The 23918-nt window shown below is 46.8% G+C and overlaps 1 long non-coding RNA gene across 1 annotated transcript; it reads left to right on the top strand.

The window, feature by feature from the left end:
* The first annotated feature begins 21628 nt into the window (after positions 1-21628).
* LOC139230965 (uncharacterized) lies at positions 21629-23222 on the top strand. Its single transcript, XR_011587997.1, has 2 exons — positions 21629-21897; positions 22214-23222. It is a non-coding gene; the product is annotated as an uncharacterized lncRNA (long non-coding RNA).
* The last annotated feature ends 696 nt before the right edge of the window (positions 23223-23918 follow it).

Genomic DNA, 23918 nt, shown 5'->3' with positions numbered 1-23918 from the left:
GCAACGCCTTGTCAAGGTGTGCGCCAAAATCACACAGCGCCGCAAGTCTTCTGAGGTCCGCAGCATATTTGGTGACATCCTGGCCCTCGGGTCTGCAGTGGTGGTAAAATTTGTATCTGGCCATGAGGATGCTCTCCTTCGGTTTCAACTGGTCACGAATGAGTGCAACCAGCTCCTCGTATGACTTGTCCCTGGCACTCCCGGGTGCCAGCAAATCCCTGACTAATCAGTAAACCTCATCTCTATAACTGGAAAGCAATATCACCTTATGCTTATCTCTCATTGCATCCGTATCCTCCGTCAGTTGTTTGCTGTGAAGTCGTACTCGAGCCTTTCCGTAAAGGCCTCCCAATCATTGCCCACGGTAAAATCCTTTAGCGAGCCCAGTGTAAAGTCCTGTCCCCTCAGTACAGATTCACACGAGGCATGTAGTGAAGTCAAGGTCACTCTGGACCTGCACCTTTATTTCACAGCTCTGGAATGCTGCACTTGCCTGAGACCTGTCCTTATATACATTACTCTTGCAAGTGCACCCCTGGTGGTAAGGTATGCTGGTGGCTACAGGTCATATCTTATTACAGTCATGTATAGCATGTTAGGATACAGTTATATATAATAATGTAAGATACATGACATCACCCTCCCCCAAGGTCTTATTGTCTTTATAGGTTCAGTCTCTCAGGTGGCCTACGCTCTCACGTGGAACGTCTGAGTTGTGGTTCAGTTGTTTGCCTTGGTGTCTGTTTTTCTTTGGGTGTGGTTGCTGGTATCTCACCTGGACTGTCTGTTTCGATTGGTGTGATTGTTGTTGACTTGCCTGGGCTGTCTGTTGGGATTGCCCTTTCCTCAGGTTGTTCCCTCTGTCTGTCCACCAGGTGTGGTGCGAGTTCCACATTGTAATCTGCCTCTGGTTCCGCAGTGTTGTTGGTAAATCTGCTTTTGACTTGGTCTACATGCCTCCGGCAGGTTTTGCCATTGTCCATTTGTACTACCAGTGCCTGTTTCCTTCCTTGCCCGTTACTGTCCCTGCAAGCCATTTGGGACCCCTGCCATAGTTTAGTACAAACACTTTGTCCCCTATTTCATTCCATCTCCCCCTCGAATTTCTGTCATGGTACTCAGTCAGCTTATGGCGCTTTGCCTCAATGATTTCGTGCTTGTCTGGGAGGGTTAATGAGAGCCTTGTTTTTAAATTCCTTTTCATCAACAGTTGCGCGGGGGGGATCCCAGTCAGTGAGTGTGGACGAGATCTGTATGCCAGCAGCAGTCGCGACAGGCGACCCTGCAGCGTGGGACCTTGGATTTTAAGCATGCCTTGTTTAATGATTTGCACTGCTCTCTCCACCTGGCCGTTGGAGGCGGGCTTGAACGGTGCCGTCTTGACGTGATTTATGCCGTGGTCAATTATAAAGTCTTGGAATTCTGCGGTAGTGAAGCACGGACCATTGTCACTGACTAATATGTCAGGGATTCCGTGCGTTGCAAACATGGTTGCGAGGCTCTCCACAGTGATGGAGGTTGTGCTCGAGTTTAAAATGGTGCATTTGATCCACTTTGAAAATGCATCTACAACTACGAGGAACATTTTGCCCACGAATGGGCCCGCATAGTCTACGTGCACCCGCGATCACGATTTGGTAGGCCAGGGCCAGGGGCTCAGTGGAGCCTCCCTGGGGACATTGCTGAGTTGGGCACAAATGGTACACCTTCGGACGCAGAGCTCCAAGTACGCGTCAATACCAGGCCACCAGACGTGGGATCTGGCTATGGCCTTCATGAGAACAATCCCCGGGTGCTCGCAGAGGCATGACTACTCGACTGCCCCACATCAGGCAGTCTGCTTGTAGTGATAGCTCATGCATGCGCCTGTGAAAGGGCTTTAATTCCTCGGGGCAGGCATCGCGAGCCTCTGCCCAGTCACCGGTTAGGACATATCTTTTTACTAAAGATAACGTGGGGTCACTGGCCGTCCAGGCTCTGATTTGGCGAGCCATCATGCGCGAACCTGTGGACTCAAAGGCATTGATTGCCATGACTATCTCACAGTCCTGTTCGTCAGACCCTTCCGTGGTCGCCAGGGGTAGCCTGCTGAGCACGTCGGCATAGTTGTCTGTGCCTGGTCTGTGCCTTATGGTATAGTCGTAGGACGCCAGCATGAGTGCCCACCGTTGAATTCGCGCCGAGGCGTTGGCATTTATTGCCTTGCTCTCGGATAGGAGGGACGTGAGGGGCTTGTGGTCGGTTTCTAACGCGAACTTGGCCCCAAAAAGGTATTGGTGCATCTTTTTGACACCGTAGACGCACACGAGTGCCTCCTTCTCTACCATTCCGTACCCGCGCTCCGCCCATGAAAGTGACCTGGAGGCATAAGCTATGGGTTGTAATTTGCCCGCACTATTGACATGTTGCAAAACGCACCCGACCCCATACGCTGATGCATCGCATGTGAGAACTAGCTTTTTACCTGGGTCAAAGAAAGTCAAAACAAAGAAGGTTGCGTGCCTTATTGAAGGCGCGTTCCTGGGCGTCCCCCCAAAACCAATCGCACTCCTTCCTGAGTAGCACGTGGAGAGGCTCCAGCAGCGTGCTTAAGTTCTGCATAAAGTTCCCAAAGTAATTGAGTAGCCCAAGAAAGGCGCGCAGTTCTGAGACATTCCGGGGCCTGGGTGCCAGGCGAATTGTTTCTGTTTTGGACTCTGTTGGGCGGATTCCATCAGCGGCAATCCTTCTGCCCAAAAATTCAACCTCGGGTGCGAGAAACAGGCATTTGGATTTCTTGACTCGTAGGCCTACCCAATCCAACCGCTTTAGTACTTCCTCCAAATTACGGAGATGGGAGTCGGTGTCCCTGCCCGTGATAAGTATGTCGTCTTGAAATACAACCGTCCCCGGGATTGACTTGAGCAGACTCTCCATGTTGTACTGGAATATGGCAGCTGCTGACCTGATGCCGAATGGGCATCGATTGTACATGAAAAGGCCTCGATGTGTGTTGATGGTGGTGAGTAGCTTGGATTCCTCGGTCAATTCTTGCGTCATATACGCAGATGTGAGGTCTAATTTTGAGAAAAGTTTACCTCCAGCCAATGTGGCAAATAAGTCCTCTGCTCTGGGCAGCGGGTACTGGTCCTGTGGGGACACTCTGTTTATGGTAGATTCGTAGTCCCCACAGATTCGTACGGATCCATCAGGCTTCATGACTGGGACGATGGGACTTGCCCAGTCGCTAAATTCCACAGGTGGTATAATGCCTTCCCGCAGAAGCCTGTCTAGTTCGTGTTCAATCTTTTCCCTCATCACATAGGGTACAGCTCTGGCCTTGTGATGGACTGGTCTAGCATCCTGTGTGATGTAAATTTTGACTTTGGCCCCTTTGAAAGTGCCCTCACCTGGCTGAAAGAGATGTTCAAATCGCTTTAGAACTGTTGAGCAGGAGATCCATTCCTCTAATGACATGGCATGGACATCATCCCATTTCCAGTTTAGTTTTGCCTGCCAGCTTCTCCCCAGCAGTGCTGGGGGGTCTCCGGGGACAATCCACAGGGGAAGTCGGTTCACTGTCCCTTTGTGTGTGACAGAGAGCATGGCGCTGCCAAGAACTGGTACGATTTCTTTGGTTATAGGTCCTTAGTTTGGTGTCGACCCTTGTGAGTTTTGGTCTGTCTCTTTTATGCGGCTACAGTTGTTCAAATTGTTGAGCGCCCATGAGAGATTGACTCGCTCCCGTATCCAGCTCCATGTTGACAGGTATCCCGTTGAGTAGGACCCTCATCATTATAGGAGTCGTCCTGTTGTAGGAGCAGCGGCCATTGATCGTGTTGACCCGCTGTGCATCGGTGTCCCGGGTACTGTCCCCACCATCTTCTGGTCTGCTGTCCGACCCATCCAATTCGTATACCAGCCGAGCTGCCGTTTTTTTGCACATGCGGGCCAAATGCCCTGTATATTCACAATTTCTGCAAACAGCCTGCTGAAATCGACATCCCCTTGACGAGTGCTCATCCCCACACCTCCAGCACAGACCTGTTCCATTGTTCAAAGTGTTCCCAAAGAATGAGCTGCGTCTGGCTGATCTCTCTTGAGCTTCTCTCAGTTTGTAGTTGGTTGCTCACATTGTGGGTTGATGAGGTGTGAACGGCCGTTCCTGTGGCCCTTGATGGCTTCTGCCTGCTGTCGATAGCCTGTTCTCCTGGTTTTGTCTTTGTGTGGGGGTAGCAGCTTGTTTAGTGCTGTGAACTTCTTGTTCCGATATTTCGTTAGTTGTCGTACCTGCATGGTAAATCAACCTCGTTTCTTCTTCTCCTACCAAGAATGTCTTTGCAACCAGTGCTGCTGCCTCTAAGGTCAGGTTCTTGGTCTCTCTGAGCTTTCAGAATCTGCGTGGTCTATTCCTTCAATGAAAAAGTCTCTCAGCATTTCTCTCCTCAGTTCATCGGAGAACTCACATAAACTAGCCAACCTCCGAAGTTCCGCCACGAAGTCGGGTATGCTCTGGCCCACACAGCGTCTGTAGTTGTAGAACTTGTGTCTGGCCATGTGCAGGCTGCTCGCTGGCTTCAGGTGGTCTCTTACCAGTGTGCTCAATTCTTCAAACGACTTGCTTGCTGGTTTCACGGGTGCCAGCAGATCCTTCATTAAAGCGTACGTTTTCGAGCCACAGCTGGTCAAGAGATGGGCTCTTCTCTTGTCTGCCTTATCGTCGTCTAACCAGTCTTTGGTTACAAAGCTTTGCTGGAGCCTTTCTATAAAGTCCTCCCAATTGTCTCCCGCATTGTACTTTTCATCTGATCCGTTGTTCGCCATTCTGTGGATTCTGTAATCCCGTAACTGGTCGCCACTGTAAAGTCCTGTCCCCTCAGTACAGATTCACACGAGGCATGTAGTGAAGTCAAGGTCACTCTGGACCTGCACCTTTATTTCACAGCTCTGGAATGCTGCACTTGCCTGAGACCTGTCCTTATATACCTGTCGCTTGCAAGTGCACCCCTGGTGGTAAGGTATGCTGGTGGTTACAGGTCATGTCTTATTACAGTCATGTATAGCATGTTAGGATACCATTATATATAATAATGTAAGATACATGACATCCAGAGTAGCCATGGTTGCATGGAGTTCGTCCGCTTCCTCGTTGCCAATGTGGTGTATGTAGCACACAAATCACTGACTCCACACAGTCTGGTGTTGATCTAACTGCTGTGACCTTAGTCCTTTATTGAACAGCTCCAGAGTTCTCCACAGGTGTGGTGGGCAGCCTTTTATACTGCCTCGTGCAGGTACTTTCAGGTCTCCCACCACTCTGTGGTGCACCATTGTACTTACCATACATTTAATGTACGAGAGCAATATACAACAGTGACCAGCTCATCGTAGCATTGGGGGGCATATCCCGACAGCTGGCCACCATGACTGAGTACATTCCGCAGATGGCGGTGGCCCTGGATGCGATAGCCAGGAACACTGCTGGCACAGGCCTCCCAGTGGTCCTAGAGCACGGCACTCCACCCCTAGGTTCCGCACCACTGCGAACGACAGAGGAGAGCAAGGACCAAGATCCTGCTTCTGCATCAGAGAATATTGCCCCTCAGGCACCCCCCACTCCCATACCCGTGCAACCACCGCATCTGCCTTCATCCCCCCCTAATGAGGCACCGCCTGAGGAAATCCTCGGCCAGGCGCTGTGGAGCGAGGAGGAGAAGGGGTAGAGGTGGGGAGAAAAAGGGAAGGGGGGAATGAAAGTGAGGTGCATGTCCACTCGTGATGGCTGTGTTATATCTCCATCTGGGTGTATGCAATTTGTTGTGATGTATGGGGGGAGGGGACCACCCTCCTGCTTTGCCTTTGTATTCTGTGTTGCTAGACATGTTGACCATTTGATTAATGTCAATGGTGGACAAAGTGGGGTGTGGGTGGGGATTGGGTGTTTTTGCCTGTGATACTTATGATTTCAGACCAATGAAATGGGTATAAATTTTTTTTTATTGAACATAACCTTGTTGCGCATTGTCTCAGATAGCTGGACCGTTACACACTGGTGATTCCTTAACATGAAAGGGTTAAATAAAACTTAACTTCAATCAACGTAAACTTTAACTGGCATCAAGATGATGGACATCATTGACGCCTGAGCTGCACACACACAGCAGTGTGTCAGCATTGTCACTCACAGCAGCATTCTTTCAGGCAAATCGTTCAGATATCAGCTCCTCACGTAAGAGTCTTGCAGCTATGTATACACCACGGGCCCTTTCCTGCGGTCTGGAGGGGGTTGTGGGCATGGTTGCATAGCCAGCCTGATTGTCTGGCCCTAGGTCAGCATCCAGCCCCTCATCGTCCTCGTCCTCTCTCCTGAGGTGGAGCATCTGTGCCTTCTGGCAATTCTTGGCCCCTCCTGATAGCCAGGTTATGCAGCATGAAGCACACGACCACGAATTTACCTACTTGCTCAGGGTTGTATTGTAGCTCCCCTCCTGAGTGGTCCAGACATCTGGAGCACTGCTTAAGCACAGTTATTGTTTTGTGGACCACATTGCGTGTGTCTCTGTGGCTCTGGTTGTATCGCTTCTCGGCCTCGGTGTGGGTGTCACGCAGTGGGGTCATCAGCCAGGTGGCGAGGCCATATCGGTTATCACCAAGCATCTAGCATTGTCCTGTGGCTGACTCTTAAAGATGTCAGAGGCAGCACTCTCACGCAGGACGTGAGCCTCATCGAAGGTGCCAGATATTTAGCATTCACTGCCATGATGATCTGGTTGTGGTCGACAACTAGTTCGACCTTTAGGGAGTGAAATCCTTTTCTGTTACGAAAACGGTCCGGGTCCTGAGAAGGTGGCCACATGGCGATGTGAGTACATTGTGTAGCTCCCTGCACCCTGGGGAACTTAACAATATGGTAGAATGCTCCACCTTGTCAGTCTGAGCCTCCGTGGTCATGGGGAAGCTGATAAAGTCCATCCTTCTTGCGTACAGGGCCTCCGTGAACTGTCTAATGCAGCGATGGGTTGCATGGTGAGACAGAGGGCAAATCTCGACCGCGGAGGCCCGAAAGGAACCGGGCGCGTAAAAAGACAGTGCCGCGGTGACGTTTACCTCAACCGACACTGATGTCCTGATGGCAGGCTGCATATGTGGCCTGATAAGCTCACATATTTCATTGATCACCACCTTGTGGAAGCGCAGTCTCTGAAGGCAGGTGTGGTCGGACTCGTTGAGGTAAGACCTCTTTTTCTTGTACGTGCGGGGTGTGTATGGTCTGGCCCTCTGTTATATATGCAATAAAGGTTCAAACTGAGTACTGTTTAACAAAACAAGGTACAATCTTGCTTCTGCTTTATTTGAGCCCAAAGTGCCTGACTCACAAAATGGCTGGCCTTTAATACCAGAGTAGCACCATGTGCGTGCTGCTCGGTGGCCTCCAACAATGACACCATCTGGTGGCTACAAACAGCATGTACATACATGACACCCTCCTCCTCATTCTTGCACATCTTAAATTGGGCACATAATGATGTGCATCACACATTGAGCCATCTGCACTCTGCAGCATCTGCTTATTAATCGATGCAGGCTGAGAAATAGCTGGCCCCATTACAATGAAAGTATAATAGCGATTGATCAGAAGCAATAATTGCCTCACTAAACTACACCTAGAGTAAACCCCCAATAGTCCAGAGTCTGAAAATATGTACGTTGAGATGGTCACTTCACCTGAGAAGAACTCCAGAGTATATCCAAACTCCCCCGAAGTTGGAGCAGCCTTTTGAACGAAGCGACCTGTGATTTTAAAAATGGCAGCCACACCGCTGGATTTAGTTCAGAACAGTTCCACTTTCTCTGGGTGGTTTTTTGGGCGAGCGATATTGTGGGCGATATGTGTGTGAGGTGGTGAAAGTGACAGCAGGCGGTCTCCTGGGCGTTAGTTTCGCCAAATGTGCTCTTTACGACAAAAAAAAGTGGGCGGGCAGTATTATTTTTTCCCAGCGTTACGCACATGGGAAAGTAACGCTCGGCGATAAGTTTCCGAAAAATGCCCATCAGTTTCCATTTTGTGGCTAATTGGATGATACCTGGGCGTTATATGTCACTTCAGCGGTAAAATGGACATTCAGTGGGCGTTAAGCAAGCAAAAAACATGGCAAGTTTTGCCCCATAGAATTATTTGAGGAAGTAACAAACGTGGTAGAAGAGGAAAGTTAGTGGATGTAGTACACATACACGTTAGCCTTTGATTGGTACCACATGGGAGGTTATTAGAAAGGATTAAGGGGTATGGAAGTAGGGAGAGGATAGGAAACAAGATTAAGAATTGGTTAGATGGGAGAAAACAGAGAATAGGAGTTAAGGGCTGTTTTTCCTTCAGGATTCAGTTCTTGGAGTCACTTCTGTTCACTGTGCATATCAATGATTTGGATGTAGTCCTAGAGGCAGTGGTGTTGAAATTTACAGATAATGTGCCAGAAATAGTAGGTGTGCCACCTGGAGGGAGGTGGAACCAGCACAAATGCCAACTCCCTCCACTACAATACTGCAGAGCAGTGCTGGAAAAAGGTGCAGTGACTTCACCAGAGCAAGCAAGGTAATGCACAGGATACTCATCATTTTCTTCTTTGCTCACCCTCTTCCTTGTGGAGTAGATTACAAAGTATTTCATTCATCTGCTCAGCCTAACTAAACTTCCCTTTGATGGTTTTATGGCTTCTGTGTTGTGACATGGACCATTTATTCGATTCAGTTTCATTCTTGACACTGTGACCAGCTATGTCAGTCATAGGATTAATCAAGTCTCTTGAGAGTCAGATGGTAGACAAACGTTCCAGGAATGACTTACGGTAGAAGCAAAAGCTTAGAAACATAGAAACATAGAAAATAGGTGCAGGAGTAGGCCATTCGGCCCTTCTAACCTGCACCGCCATTCAATGAGTTCATGGCTGAACATGCAACTTCAGTACCCCATTCCTGTTTTCTCACCATACCCCTTGATTCCCCTAGTAGTAAGGACTTCATCTAACTCCTTTTTGAATATATTTAGTGAATTGGCCTCAACAACTTTCTGTGGTAGAGAATTCCACAGGTTCACCACTCTCTGGGTGAAGAAATTCCTCCTCATCTCGGTCCTAAATGGCTTCCCCCTTATCCTTAGACTGTGTCCCCTGGTTCTGGACTTCCCCAACATTGGGAACATTCTTCCTGCATCTAACCTGTCTAACCCCGTCAGAATTTTAAACGTTTTTATGAGGTCCCCTCTCATTCTTCTGAACTCCAGTGAATACAAGCCCAGTTGATCCAGTCTTTCTTGATAGGTCAGTCCCGCCATCCTGGGAATCAGTCTGGTGAACCTTCGCTGCACTCCCTCAATAGCAAGAATGTCCTTCCTCAGGTTAGGAGACCAAAACTGTACACAATACTCCAGGTGTGGCCTCACCAAGGCCCTGTACAATTGTAGCAACACCTCCTTGCCCTTGTACTCAAATCCCCTCGCTATGAAGGCCAACATGCCATTTGCTTTCTTAACCGCCTGCTGTACCTGCATGCCAACCTTCAATGACTGATGTACCATGACACCCAGGTCTCTTTGTACCTCCCCTTTTCCTAATCTGTCACCATTCAGATAATAGTCTGTCTCTCTGTTTTTACCACCAAAGTGGATAACCTCACATTTATCCACATTATACTTCATCTGCCATGCATTTGCCCACTCACCTAACCTATCCAAGTCGCTCTGCAGCCTCATAGAATCCTCCTTGCAGCTCACACTGCCACCCAACTTAGTGTCATCCGCAAATTTGGAGATACTACATTTAATTCCCTCGTCTAAATCATTAATGTACAGTGTAAACAGCTGGGGCCCCAGCACAGAACCTTGCGGTACCCCACTAGTCACTGCCTGCCATTCTGAAAAGTCCCCATTTACTCCTACTCTTTCCTTCCTGTCTGACAACCAGTTCTCAATCCATGTCAGCACACTACCCCCAATCCCATGTGCTTTAACTTTGCACATTAATCTCTTGTGTGGGACCTTGTCGAAAGCCTTCTGAAAGTCCAAATATACCACATCAACTGGTTCTCCCTTGTCCACTCTACTGGAAACATCCTCAAAAAATTCCAGAAGATTTGTCAAGCATGATTTCCCTTTCACAAATCCATGCTGACTTGGACCTATCATATTACCTCTTTCCAAATGCACGGCGATGACATCCTTAATAATTGATTCCATCATTTTACCCACTACCGATGTCAGGCTGACCGGTCTGTAACTCCCTGTTTTCTCTCTCCCTCCTTTTTTAAAAAGTGGGGTTACATTGGCTACCCTCCACTCCATAGTAACTGATCCCGAGTCAATGGAATGTTGGAAAATGACTGTCAATGCATCCACTATTTCCAAGGCCACCTCCTTAAGTACTCTGGGATGCAGTCCATCAGGCCCTGGGGATTTATCGGCCTTCAATCCCATCAATTTCCCCAACACAATTTCCCGACTAATAAGGATTTCCCTCAGTTCCTCCTCCTTACTAGACCCTCCGACCCCTTTTATATCCGGAAGGTTGTTTGTGTCCTCCTCAGTGAATACCGAATCAAAGTACTTGTTCAATTGGTCCGCCATTTCTTTGTTCCCCGTTATGACTTCCCCTGATTCTGACTGCAGGGGACCTACGTTTGTCTTTACTAACGTTTTTCTCTTTACATATCTATAGAAACTTTTGCAATCCGTCTTAATGTTCCCTGCAAGCTTCTTCTCGTACTCCATTTTCCCTGCCCTAATCAAACCCTTTGTCCTCCTCTGCTGAGTTCTAAATTTCTCCCAGTCCCCGGGTTCTCTGCTATTTCTGGCCAATTTGTATGCCACTTCCTTGGCTTTAATGCTATCCCTGATTTCCCTTGATAGCCACGGTTGAGCCACCTTCCCTTTTTTATTTTTACGACAGACAGGAATGTACAATTGTTGTAGTTCATCCATGCGGTCTCTAAATGCCTGCCATTGCCCATCCACAGTCAACCCCTTCAGTATCATTCGCCAATCTATCCTAGCCAATTCACGCCTCATACCTTCAAAGTTACCCTTCTTTAAGTTCTGGACCATGGTCTCTGAATTAACTGTTTCATTCTCCATCCTAATGCAGAATTCCACCATATTATGGTCACTCTTCCCCAAGGGGCCTCGCACAACGAGATTGCTAATTAATCCTCTCTCATTACACAACACCCAGTCTAAGATGGCCTCCCCCCTAGTTGGTTCCTCGACATATTGGTCTAAAAAACCATCCCTTATGCACTCCAGGAAATCCTCCTCTACCGTATTGCTTCCAGTTTGGTTAACCCAATCTATGTGCATATTAAAGTCACCCATTATAACTGCTGCACCTTTATTGCACGCACCCCTAATTTCATGTTTGATGCCCTCCCCAACATCACTACTACTGTTTGGAGGTCTGTACACAACTCCCACTAACGTTTTTTGTCCTTTGGTATTCTGCAGCTCTACCCATATAGATTCCACATCATCCAAGCTAATGTCCTTCCGAACTATTGCCTTAATTTGCTCCTTAACCAGCAATGCTATCCCACCTCCTTTTCCTTTTATTCTATCTTTCCTGAATGTTGAATACCCCTGGATGTTGAGTTCCCAGCCCTGATCATCCTGGAGCCACGTCTCCGTAATCCCAATCACATCATATTTGTTAACATCTATTTGCACAGTTAATTCATCCACTTTATTGCGGATACTCCTTGCATTAAGACACAAAGCCTTCAGGCTTGTTCTTTTAACACCCTTTGTCCTTTTAGAATTTTGCTGTACAGTGGCCCTTTTTGTTCTTTGCCTTGGGTTTCTCTGCCCTCCACTTTTCCTCATCTCCTTTCTGTATTTTGCTTTTGCCTCCTTTTTGTTTCCCTCTGTCTCCCTGCATTGGTTCCCATCCCCCTGCCATATCAGTTTAAATCCTCCCCAACAGCACTAGCAAACACTCCCCCGAGGACATTGGTTCCGGTCCTGCCCAGGTGCAGACCGTCCGGTTTGTACTGGTCCCACCTCCCCCAGAACCGGTTCCAATGCCCCAGGAATTTGAATCCCTCCCTGTTGCACCACTGCTCAAGCTTGTTCATTTCTGAAATAAAAACGGAGAATGCTGGAAATCTCAGCAGGTCAGGCAGCACCTGTGGGGAGAAAAACAAAGTTAAAGATTCGGGTCGATGACCCATCGTCAGAACTGTTCATTTCTGTTTAGTTTCCGTCAATATTGGGAAAACCGAAGCCATTCTCATCAGTCCACGCCACAAACCTACTCCATCCCTCTCCCTGGCTGAACCAGACTGTTCGCGACCATGGCTTCCTATTTGTCCATGAGCCGAGCTACCAACCCCTTATCCTTTCCATCACCAAGACCGATTACTTCCATCTTTGTAAAATCACCCATCTCCATCCCTGCCTCAGCTCATCTGCTGCTGAAACCCTCATCCATGCCTTGTTACGTCACGACTCAACTACTCCAATGCTCGCCTGGCCGGCTTTCCACCTTGCAGCCTCCATAGAATTGAGCTCATCCAAAATTCTGCTGGCCATTTCCTAATTCTCATTGATCCCGTTCATCCATCATCCCTATGTTTGCTGACGTACATTGGCTCCCAGTCCGGCAATGCCTCGATTTTAAAATTCTCAACCTTGATTTCAAGGCCTCCATGATATCTGCAGTCCTCCAATTCTGACTTCTTGCTTATCCACAATTTTCATCGCAGTTGCTTAAGGTACTAAGCTCAGGAATTCCCTCTCCAAACCTCTCCGCCTCTCTCCTTCTTTAAGACATTCCGTAAAACCTATCTCTTTAATCAAGCTGTTGGTCACCTGGCGTAATATCTCCTTATGTCGCTTGGTGCCAAATTTTGTTTGATAACGCTTCTGTGAAGCACCTTCGGACGTTTTACTCTGTTAAACGTGCTATATAAATGAAAGTTGTTGTTGCTTAATAGATGAGTTTAAAAGAAATACAAGTCCCAGTTACACGACAAATAACCCTTTGAGTCCTGGATGTGTTTATGGCAATCCTGAGCAGTTTGTGGAATTTTTGAAATCTTGCTGGGTTAATAGGAATGATTTTAAGTAACAATTTGCATTAGCACAATAGCTTTATTAAAGAAACACATCGCAAGGTGCCTCACAGAGATGTAATCAAGAAAAGAGATGCTGGAGCACTGAAAGAGATATAAGGAAGAATGACCAAAAGTTTCATCAAAGAAGTGTGTTTCAGGAGGGTCTTAAAAGAACAGTAGGTGAAGAGGTAGAGGGATTTAAGGACAAAAATTCAGAGCATGGGGTCTAGGTGGCTGAAGGCAAAGCTGCCAATGGTCGGATGAAGTCCAAAGGGACGCACAAGAGGCCAGAGTCAGAGGACAGAGCATTGCCGGGGGGGTGGGTGTGGTGTAATAGAAACATAGAAACATAGAAAATAGATGCAGGAGCAGGCCATTCGGCCCTGCGAGCCTGCACCACCATTCAATATGATCATGGTTGATCATGCAACTTCAGTACCCCACTCCTGCCTTCTCTGCATACCCCCTGATCCCTTTAGCCGTAAGGGCCACATCTAACTCCCTTTTGAATATATCCAATGAACTGGATTCAACAACTTTGTGTGGTAGAGAATTCCATAGGTTCACAATTCTCTGGGTGAAAAAGTTTCTCCTCATCTCGGTCCTATATGGCTTATCCCTTATCCTTAGACTGTGACCCCTGGTTCTGGACTTCCCCAACATCGGGAACATTCTTCCTGCATCTAATCTGTTCAGTCCTGTCAGAATTTTATATGCTTCTATGAGATCCCCTCTCATTCTTCTAAATTCCAGTGAATATAAGCCTAGTTGATCCAATCTTTCTTCATATGTCAGTCCTGCCATCCCGGGAATCAGTCTGGTGAACGTTCGCTGCACTCCCTCAATAGCAAGAATGTCCTTCCTCAGATTAGGAGACCAAAACTGTACACAATATTCAAGGTGTGGTCTCACCAAGGCCCTGTACAACTGGAGCAAGACCTCCCTGTTCCTATACTCAAATCCTCTCGCTATGAAGGCCAACATGCCATTTGTTTTCTTAACTGCCTGCTGTACCTGCATGCCTAGTTTCAATGACTAATGTACCATGACACCCAGGTCTCGTTGCACCTCCCCTTTTACTAATCTGTCACCATTCAGATAATAATCTGCCTTCCTGTTGTTGCCACCAAAGTGGATAACCCCACACTTATCCACATTATACTGCATCTGCCATGCATTTGCCCACTCACCTAACCTGTCCAAGTCATCCTGCAGCCACTTAGCATCCTCCTCACAGGTCATACTGCCACCCAGCTTAGTGTCATCTGCAAACTTGGAGATATTACATTCAATTCCTGCATCTAAATCATTTATATATATTGTAAATAGCAGGGTTCCCAGCACTGAACCTTGCGGTACCCCACTAGTCACTGCCTGCCATTCTGAAAAGGACCTGTTTATTCCCACTCCTTATTTCCTGTCTGCCAACCAGTTCTCTATCCACGTAAATACATTACCTCCAATCCCATGTGCCTTAATTTTGCACACTAATCTCTTGTGTGGGACCTTGTCAAAAGCCTTTTGAAAGTCGAAATACACCACATTCACTGGTTCTCCTTTATCCACTCTACTAATTACATCCTCAAAAAATTCTAGAAGATTTGTCAAGCATGATTTTCCTTTCATAAATCCATGCTGACTTGGACCGATCGTGTAAGACTGGAGGGGGTCACAGCGATCAGGAGATGCAGAGCCATGAAGTAATTTAAACAGCAGGATGAGAATTTTTAATTTGATACATTGTGGGATCAGGTGCCAAACGAAGTCAGCAAGGACAGGGTGATGGGATATTTATGAGCAGCATTGATTTCGATGAGCTGGAAGGTGGTGATGGGAGTTTGGCCAAGAGCATATTGGAATCATTGAGACTGGAGGTGACAAAGGCATTGATGAGGGTTTCAGTGGCAGATGTGGGAGGGTGGGGGGAGCGGTGGGGAGGGAGGAAGAAGAGGTGGAAAAGCAATACTGGTAGAGGATTCGATAGTATGGGGAGCAGACTGCCATTTCTGTGGCCGCAGACATGTCTCCAGGATGGTATGTTCGCTCCCTGTTGCCAGGGTCAAGGACATCACAAAGCAGCTACAGGACATTCTGGGGGGTAAGGGTGAACAGCCAGAGGTCGTGGTCCATATCGGTACCAATGACATAGGTAGAAAGAGGGATGAGGTCCTGCAGGCAGATTATTGGGAGCTAGGAGAGAGATTAAAAAGCAGGACCTCAAAGGTAGTAATCTCCGGATTACTCAACACAAGAGATTAATGTGCAAAGTTAAAGCACATGGGATTGGGGGTAGTGTGCTGACATGGATTGAGAACTGGTTGTCAGACAGGACAACCTGTCAGACAGGGTACTTTTCAGAATGGCAGGCAGTGACTAGTGGGGTACTGCAAGGTTCTGTGCTGGGGCCCCAGCTGTTTACATTGTACATTAATGATTTGGACGAGGGGATTAAATGTATTATCTCCAAATTTGCGGATGACACTAAGTTGGGTGGCAGTGTGAGCTGCGAGGAGGATGCTATGAGGCTGCAGAGTGACTTGGATAGGTTAGGTGAGTGGGCAAATGCATGGCAGATGAAGTATAATGTGGATAAATGTGAAGTTATCCACTTTGGTGGTAAAAACAGAGAGACAGACTATTATCTGAATGGTGACAGATTAGGAAAAGGGGAGGTGCAACAAGACCTGGGTGTCATGGTACATCAGTCATTGAAGGTTGGCATGCAGGTACAGCAGGCGGTTAAGAAAGCAAATGGCATGTTGGCCTTCATAGCGAGGGGATTTGAGTACAGGGGCAGGGAGGTGTTGCTACAGTTGTACAGGGCCTTGGTGAGGCCACACCTGGAGTATTGTGTACAGTTTTGGTCTCCTAACTTGAGGAAGGACATTCTTGCTATTGAGGGAGTGCAGCGAAGGTTCACCAGACTGATTCCCAGGATGGCGGGACTGACATATCAAGAAAGACTGGATCAACTAGGCTTGTATTCACTGGAGTTCAGAAGAATGAGAGGGGATCTCATAGAAACGTTTAAAATTCTGACGGGTTTAGACAGGTTAGATGCAGGAAGAATGTTCCCAATGTTGGGGAAGTCCAGAACCAGGGGTCACAGTCTAAGGATAAGGGGTAAGCCATTTAGGACCGAGATGAGGAGAAACTTCTTCACCCAGAGAGTGGTGAACCTGTGAAATTCTCTACCACAGAAAGTTGTTGAGGCCAATTCACTAAATATATTCAAAAAGGAGTTAGATGTAGTCCTTACTACTAGGGGGATCAAGGGGTATGGCGAGAAAGCAGGAATGGGGTACTGAGATTGCATGTTCAGCCATGAAGTCATTGAATGGCAGTGCAGGCTCGAAGGGCCGAATGGTCTACTCCTGCACCTATTTTCTATGTTTTCTATGTTTTCTATGTTTACTCCCGGTACCACGTGCTAATGAGTACAGAAATAGGAGGATAGAGCAGATGAATATGTGGCTGGAGAGATGGTGCAGGAGGGAGGGCTTCAGATTCCTGAGGCATTGGGACCGTTTCTGGGGGAGGTGGGACCTGTACAAGCCGGACGGGTTGCACCTCAACAAAGCCGGGACCAGTATCCTACCGTGGGGTTTGCTAGTGCCGTTGGGGAGGGTTTGAACTAGCTTGGCAGGGGGATAGGATGGGAAGCTGAGAGTAGATTCAGAAGGGAGCTGGAATTGGAAAGCAGACAATTAGAAATGAATTTGGAAGGCAGAAGAAACAAAGGCTAGAAAATAGACAACAAGGGAATTTGGCAGTGCTAAATGGTATATACTTCAATGCAAGGAGTCTCGGGAATAAGGCAGAAGAGCTGAGAGCACAGATAGACACTTGGGAGTATGATATTATAGCTATTACTCAGACATGGCTGAAAGAAAGGCAGGTCTGGCAGCTCAACATTCTGGTTACAGGGTTTTCAGATGAGATAGAGAGGGGGATTAAAAAGGAGGGGGGGTCGCAGTATTGATTAAAGAAACAATTACAGCTGTGAAGAGGGATGATATGCTCGAAGGATCATCAAATGAGGGCATATAGGTTGAATTGAAGAACAAAAAAGGGGCAATCGCACTGCTGGGAGTGGACTATAGACCCACAAACAGTCAGGGAGATAGAAGAGCAAATATGTTGGAAAATTTCTGAGAAGTGCAAAAACTATAGGGCAGTAATAGTAGGGGATTTCAACTACAGTAATATTAACTGGGATAGAATTAGTGTGAAAGGTATAGAGAGTGCAGAATTCCTAAAATGCATTTAAGAGAACTTTTTTAGCCAATAATATGTAGCAAGCCCAACAAGGGAGGGGGCAGTTCTGGACTTGGCTCAGAGGCAGGAAACAAAGAGTAGTGGTTGATGAATTTTTTTGTGACAGGAAGGCTGTTACCTGTGGGATTCCACAGGGCTCAATACTAGGCCCCTTGCTTTTTATGGTATATATCAATGATTTAGACTTGAATGTAGGGGGTATGATTAAGAAGTGTGCAGATGATACAAAAATTGGCTGTGTGGTTGATAATGAAGAAGAAAGCTGTAGACTGCAGGAAGATATGAATGAACTGGTCAGGTGAGCAGAACAGTGGCAAATGGGATTCAATCCAGAGAAGTGTGAGGTAATGTATTTGGGAAGGGCTAACAAGGCAAGAGAATACACATTAAATGGTGGGACACTGAGAAGTGAAGAGTAACAAAGGGACCTTGGAGTGCATGTCCACAGATCCCTGAAGGTAGCAGACCAGGTAGATAAGGTGGTTAAGAAGGCATACGGAATATTTGCCTTTATTAGCCAAGGCATAGAATACAAGGACAAGGAGGTTATGCTTGGTGCAAAAGCAAAATACTGCGGATGTTGGAATCTGTAATAAAACCAGAAAATGCTGGAAATCTCAGCAGGTCAGGCAGCATCTGTGGAAAGAAAACAGAGTTAACGTTTCGGGTCGATGAAACTTCGTCAGAACTGGAGAGTGTTCAGAAAGAACAGATTCTTAACAAACACTGAAAGGGGGGGGGGAAGAAAGAACAAAAGGGAAGGTCTGTGATAGGTTGGAAGACAAGAGAGATTAGAGAAACAAAAGGGCTGATGGCCCAAATTCAAATGGTAATGCCAGAAGTTAGAAAAATATTAGTCAAGATCGAGTGTGAATGGTGGGATAATGATCAACTGCCATTAGAGACAAGGAGAAAAACAGGAAGAAAGAAACAGACTCTGAGGGGCGGGGAAGGAAGCCAAAGATTGGCAGCAGTTACGGTCTGAAATTTTTGAACTCGATGTTGAGTCCAGAAGGCTGTAAAGTGCCTAAATGAAAGATGAGGTGCTGTTCCTCGAGCTTGCGTTGAGCTTTATTGGTGTGCAAAATCAAAGCACATGGTATTGGGGGTAATATCGTGATGTGGATAGAGAACTGGTTGGCAGACAGGATGCAGAGAGTCGGGATAAACGGGTCTTTTTCAGAATGGCAGGCAGTGACTAGTGGAGTGCCGCAGGGCTCAGTGCTGGGACCCCAGCTCTTTACAATATACATTAATAATTTGGATGAAGGAATTGAGTGTAATATCTCCAAGTGTGCAGATGACACTAAACTGGGTAGCGGTGTGAGCTGTGAGGGGAACGCTAGGAGGCTGCAGGGTGACTTGGACAGGTTAGGTGAGTGGGCAAATGCATGGCAGATGCAGTATAATGTGGATAAATGTGAGATTATCCACTTTGGGGGCAAAAACACGAAGACAGAATATTATCTGAATGGCGGCAGATTAGGAAAAGAGGAGGTGCAACCAGATCTGGGTGTCATGGTTCATCAGTCATTGAAAGTTAGCTTACAAGTACAGCAGGCGGTGAAGAAGGCAAATGGTATGTTGGCCTTCATAGCTAGGGGATTTGAGTATAGAAACATAGAAAACATAGAAAATAGGTGCAGGAGTAGGCCATTCAGCCCTTCTAGCCTGCACCGCCATTCAATGAGTTCATGGCTGAGTATAGGAGCAGGGAGGACTTATTGCAGTTGTACAGGGCCTTGGTGAGGCCTCACCTGGAATATTGTGTTCAGTTTTGGTCTCCTAATCTGAGGAAGGACATTCTTGCTATTGAGGGAGTGCAGCGAAGGTTCACCAGACTGATTCCCGGGATGGCAGGACTGACATATGAGGAGAGACTGGATCAACGGGGCCTTTATACATTGGAGTTTAGAAGGATGAGAGGGGATCTCATAGAAACATATAAGATTCTGACAGGACGGGACAGGTTAGATGCGGGTAGAATGTTCCCAATGTTGGGAAAGTCTAGAACCAGGGGACACAGTCTTAGGATAACGGGTAGGCCATTTAGGACTGAGATGAGGAGAAACTTTTTCACTCAGCGAGTTGTTAACCTGTGGAATTCCCTGTTGCAGAGATTTGTTGATGCCAGTTCATTGGAGATATTCAAGAGGGAGTTAGATATGGCCCTTATGGCTAAGGGGATCAAGGGGTATGGAGAGAAAGCAGGAAAGGGGTACTGAGGGAATGATCAGCCATGATCTTATTGAATGGTGGTGCAGGCTCGAAGGGCCGAATGACCTACTCCTGCACCTATTTTCTATGTTTCTAACAGTGCAGGAGACCGAGGACAGAGAGGTCAGAGTAGGAATGCAGTGGAGAATTAAAGTGACAGGTGACTGGAAGCTCAGGGTCACACTTGCGGACTGAACGGAGGTACTAAACAAAGCGGTCATCCTATCTACGCTTGGTCTCCCCAATATCGAGGAGACCACATCGTGAGCAGCAATTACAGTATAATAAATTGAAAGAAGTACAAGTAAATCACTGTTTCACTTGGAAGGAGTATTTGGGTCCCTGGATAGTGGGAAGGGAGGAGGTAAAAGGGCAGGTGTTGCATCTCCTGTGCTTGCACGGAAAGCTGCCGTGGGAAGTGGAGGGTGTGCTGGGGGTGACTGCGGAATGGACCAGGGTGTCACGGAGGGAGCAGTCCCTTCGGAATGCTGAGAGGGGAGGGGAGGGGAAGATTTGATTGGTGGTAGGATTGTGTTGGATGTGGCGGAAATGACGGAGGATGATCCGTTGAAGGTGGAGGATGGTGGGGTGAAAGGTATGGACAAGGAGAACGCTGTCATGGTTCTGAGGGGAAGGGGTGAGAGCAGAGATGCGGGAAATAGAACAGACATGGTCGAGGGCCATGTTAACCACGGTGGAGGGCAATCCTCTGTTGAGGAAGAAGGAAGACATGTCAGAGGCACTAGTGTGAAAGGTGGCGTCATCAGAGCAGATGCGACAAAGACGTAGAAACTGGGAAGATGGAATGGAGTCCTTACAGGATGCGGGGTGGGAGGAAGTGTAGTCCAGATAGCTGTGGGAGTCAGTGGGCTTATAGTGGATACTGGTCGAAAGTCGATCCCCAGAGACGGAGAAGTCGAGGAAGGGAAGGAAAGGGAAGGCTAAATGAAAGATGAGGTGCTGTTCCTTCTTGAACAGTATAAAACTCTAGTTAGGCCACAGCTAGAGTACTATGTACGGTTCTGCTCACCACATTACAGGAAAGATGTGATTGCACTGGAGAGGGTACAGAGGATATTTACAAGAATGTTGCCTGGACTGAAGAATTATAGCTATGAGGAAAGATTGGATAGGCTGGGTTTGTGTTCTTTGGAACAGAATAGGCTGAGGGGAGACCTTATTAAGATTATTAAAATTGTGAGGGGTCTAGATAAAGTGGATCAGAAGGACCTATTTCTCTTAGCAGAGGGGTCAACAACCAGGGGGCATAGATTTAAAGTATTGATAGGAGGTTTAGAGGGGAGTTGAGGGGAATTGTTTTCACCCAGAGGGTGGTGAGGCTCAGGAACTCACTGGCTGAAAGGATGGTAGAAGCAGAAACCCTTACCACACTTAAAAATTATTTGGATGTGCACTTGAAGTGCCATAACCTGCAGAGTTACCGACCAAGAGCTGGAAATTGGGATTAGGTTGGATAGCTCTTTGTCGGCCGGTGCGGACATGATGGGCCGAAATGGCCTCCTTCCCTGCTGTAAATTTCTATGATTCTATGATTCTATGGGTTGAGGTAGAGGTAGACGACAATGTGGTGGTGGAAGTAGATGTTCTTTGTGATGGTGAGCATATGGGGTCACAAGCTCAGCTTGGGATCAAATCAGACTTCAAGGCTGCGAACAGGCTGAGACAGTGGTCAAGAAGGCGAATGGAATCGATGGCAAAAATATGTTGTTTGCAGCAGACACTCACTTTCATATCTGCCACTCTACTCAACCGAGAAACTAGGGAGGTCATGCTGACTGGGGGGTGTACTGCTTTTTTAAAGGGGCAAAAATTATTAGGGATGTTGAGGATAACGTTAAAAAATGTTTATCTAAATGTAATCGAATAATTTCGCTGTGTCTACTTTTTTATTTAGCCTTCCCTCTTTATGTCCTTATAAGGGTGACTGTGGCCGACTGCAAGGCCGGGGAAACAATGTCTTTATGACAAAACACAAATGACGTTTCTGAAAGTAGTTTCCTTTTCAATATGTAATGTGTCTAAATATAAACTGCATAAAATACAGCTGGCGACTTCCTGCTTGCAGTCAGAGAGAGGCAGCGACCAGTCGCAGACTTGTTGCTTCCCTGCCTACGTCTCTGGTAATCCCCGGCTTTGAGAAACCACCACCGGCACAGAGCCTGTCTCAGCAGGAGAAGCTATCGAGCAGCACCTCACACACATTCCGAGAGAAGTGAAATAGTCCAGCCCCAAGAGGCACGATGAAAGTTCGTGTGGGCTCATCGGTAAAACGCCCTGGGTGCCAGCGGCCAGCCCCATTCAAGGGTAAGTGCCCCGAGATCAGCCCCATTCAAGGGTAAGTGCCCCGAGATCAGCCCCATTCAAGGGTAAGTGCCCCGAGATCAGCCCCATTCAAGGGTAAGTGCCCCGAGATCAGCCCCATTCAAAGGTAAGTGCCCCGAGATCAGCCCCATTCAAGGGCAAGTGCCCCGAGATCAGCCTGACTGACTCTGTCCCTATGTAAGCAAGGGTGTTTTTTAGCAGGGCCATCGGCCACTTCGGGTTAGTTGATTATCTGGTCACAAAAATTGACGTCGGGGCAGAAACGCAAACGCAACCAACTATTGTTTTCCCCTTTCAGATCCGAAGGCTGTCAAAGAATGTGCTCTGGAGCTGCGAAATATTGGGGATCTGTTTAACTTCCTCCAGCTAATGGTAAACGCCGTCAGCAAAGCGTTTCAACTGTCCACCTGAGCGGCCGAGTCGAGGCTATTGAAAACAACACCGTAAAATGGTTTTTAAAAAAGTGCTAATGGCTTTCTTTACCAGCTCTCCGGACTGGACTTTCCTCACGCAAGTTGTTGGATGCAAGAATTCGTTGCTCTTTGGAAGAATTCAAGTCTGGGCATGTCAGTAACCGAGGACGAATTGCAGTGTGTAAAGAGCGGCTGTAGTTGTCAAATGGGGAAGGGGAAAACAAAAGTATTTTGAGGATCCGGTTTTTTAAGATGATGAATATATTCTGGTGGGAGGATTAGACGTGAAACTACAAGCCGAACAAAGGGTGTGAAACATTGTAAAAGCATTAAAGATTAAGTTGTATGTTTGTAAAATTGCAATGGCCGAATTTAAGCTTGTAAACTAGACCAGAACATAACACGTTATAAATAGAATCAATTGACATTTTTGTATATCGGAACAACTTGTTTCTGTATGAAGATTTTGATTGTGGAAAAGCTGCAAATACAAAAAAAAAGAAATAAAACAGATTAAAAAAACATGGATTAACATTCCAGGTGTAAACCATATTGTGGATTTTCAGCAATTTCTGTTTCATATGTGATATTTTATGCTTATTAAACGGTGTTTGCGGAATGTTGGTACTAATGTGAAATGTTAGTTTAATCAGAGAGAGATATAACTGCTGTCATTGTGTGACTATGAGTAGCTAATGGTGAATGAAACCTATTGTAAACAAACTTTTGAGGGTTCATAAGGACTCCAGTAAAAACATTTTAATATGTCATTCTTTAACGTCAAGTTATCTTTGTAACTTACATTTATATTGTGGAAAACCTTTGCTGAGCAATTTGATACTGTAATATCTGCAGTTTATATTAACTATGTTAAATAAATCTGCTGTCATTGTATATCTGTTGTGGTCTGATTTGTGGTGTCTGATTTGCACTATCACCTGCCTTTGCTTATACCTTAGACTCACTGCTATCAAACCCCTATCTATGCCTCTGTTACCTCTAGACTCAATGGGGACAAAATTAGACTTCTGCTTGAAATGGACGTAAAGTTGTCAATGTGACTGCAGTACCTCAATCACAGATAAGGTCACTTCCTAATATTCCTCCGCACTCACATCATCAATTGTCCAAAACCCCCACCCCCACATGTCCATCACTCCCGAGGAACACAGATATCTCAGAGGGTATGTAGCACCAGCTTTCTGGCCATTCTTATGAACAATACTTTAAATCCTTAAAGCCAAAGCCCCAAGAAAGAACTGTTTAGCAAGCTTGTAGGAGCGGTTTAGGGAATAGGATTGACTGGCAGGAGTTGAGAGCCAGGCTAACCCGACTAAGGTGCATTCATATGCAAACGGACATTTCACACTGACAGGTTGGGTGGAAGGGAACCAGGCCGATTGACGTCATCACCATCTAACGTGATTACTGGGAACTGAGCGGTAACTCAGAGACACTATGCCCTCACATTATTAAAGCACAGTCACGACTCAGTCCCAAGCAAAACTGGTGAAAGGCAAGAGATGGCCAGGCCACTGTCTTCCAGGAGATAAGCCAGTTAAGCAAGATCGGTTTGAGATTGAAACCCAT

Source organism: Pristiophorus japonicus, chromosome 2 (genome assembly GCF_044704955.1).
Source record: "Pristiophorus japonicus isolate sPriJap1 chromosome 2, sPriJap1.hap1, whole genome shotgun sequence".
NCBI classification, from domain to species: Eukaryota; Metazoa; Chordata; class Chondrichthyes; family Pristiophoridae; genus Pristiophorus; species Pristiophorus japonicus.
The sequence above is the reverse complement of the archived record's forward strand: the minus strand, read 5'-3'. Positions and strand labels throughout refer to the sequence as shown.